The sequence below is a fragment of the Mandrillus leucophaeus genome, unplaced genomic scaffold (genome assembly GCF_000951045.1).
Source record: "Mandrillus leucophaeus isolate KB7577 unplaced genomic scaffold, Mleu.le_1.0 Scaffold2, whole genome shotgun sequence".
Lineage (NCBI taxonomy): Eukaryota > Metazoa > Chordata > Mammalia > Primates > Cercopithecidae > Mandrillus > Mandrillus leucophaeus.
Genome location: NW_012102031.1, coordinates 4,840,569 through 4,842,213, shown reverse-complemented (window position 1 = coordinate 4,842,213; position 1,645 = coordinate 4,840,569).

The window sequence follows — 1,645 nt, the reverse complement described above, 5'->3', positions numbered from 1 at the left end:
TTTTGAGATGTAGTCTCGCTCTGTCACCAGGCTGGAGTGCAGTGGCACGATCTTGGCTCACTGCAACCTCCACCTCCCAGATTCAAGCAATTTGCCTGCCCCAGCTTCCTGAATAGCTGGGACTACAGGCGCGCACCACCAGGCCCAGCTAATTTTTGTATTTTTAGTAGAGATGGGGTTTCACCATGTTGGCCAGGAAGGTCTCTATCTCTTGAACTCATGATCCGCCTGCCTTGGCCTCCCAAAGTGCTGAGATTACAGGTGTGAGCCACCGTGCCTGGCATGGTTCCTTCTTGATCCCGCCTCCCTCTCTATCCTCCAAATTCTGTTTTAATTAGTTTCTCCCTAACAAAAAATTGGAAATAACCTGAAAGTCATTGAAGAATGGTTAAGTAAATTGTGTAGATCCATGCCACGAATGGCATATTGTATAGATATTAATGTAGTCTCTCGACACATTACTAATCATTTCCTTATTGAGTGAAAAACGCAGTTACAAACTTATATGATAGCCTTTCTGAATGCTGTAAAAAAAAAAAAAAAATGCTTAGGAGAAAGATTGGCTTTGGCTGGGCTGGGTGGCTCACGCCTGTAATCCCAACACTTTGGGAGGCCGAGGCGGGTGGATCACTTGAGGTCAGGAATTCGAGACCAGCCTGACCAACATGGTTAAACCCCCATCTCTACTAAAAATACAAAATTAGCTGGGCATGGTGGCACATGCCTGTAATCCCAGCTACTTGGGAGGCTGAAGCAGGAGAATCACTTGAACCTGGGAGGCAGAGGTTGCAGTGAGCTGAGATCACACCACTTCATTCCGGCCTGGGCAATAAGAGCGAAACTCTGTCTCAATAAAAAAAAGAAAAGAGGGCCGGGCGTGGTGGCTCAAGCCTGTAATCCCAGCACTTTGGGAGGCCAAGACGGGTAGATCACGAGGTCAGGAGATCGAGTTCAACCTGGCTAACACGGTGAAACCCCGTCTCTACTAAAAAAATACAAAAATCTAGCCGGGCGAGGTGGTGCGCGCCTGTAGTCCCAGCTACTCTGGAGGCTGAGGCAGGAGAATGGCATGAACCCGGGAGGCGGAGCTTGCAGTGAGCTGAGATCCGGCCACTGCACTCCAGCCTGGGCGACACAGCAAGACTCTGTCTCAAAAAAAAGAAAAAAAAAAGAAAGAAAGATTGGCTTTGTTCCTTCTCCACTCCCACTGTTTCACTTGACTGGTCTTAAAAAATAATAATAGAAAAAATTGGAAGGAAATATAACAAAATGCCAATAGTAGATTGTTCTAAGTGGTAAGATTATGAACATTGGGCTATCTTCTTCTTTTAATTTTATTTTCATTTTTGCTTCTCTGTATTTTCCAAAAAGTGTTTCAAAAAGCATATTATGTTTTCAGAAAGAAAAAAAAAAATGTTGTTTAAGGCTCACACTTGTAATCCCAGCACTTTGGGAGGACAAGGTGGGCAGATCACTTGAGGTCAGGAGTTTGATACCAGCCTGGCCAACACAGTGAAACCCCATCTCTACTAAAAATGCAAAATTAGCTGGCTGTAGTGATGTATGCCTGTAATCCCAGCTATTTAGGAGGCTGAGGCAGGAGAATCGCTTGAACCCAGGAGGCAGAGGTTGCAGTGAGCCAAGA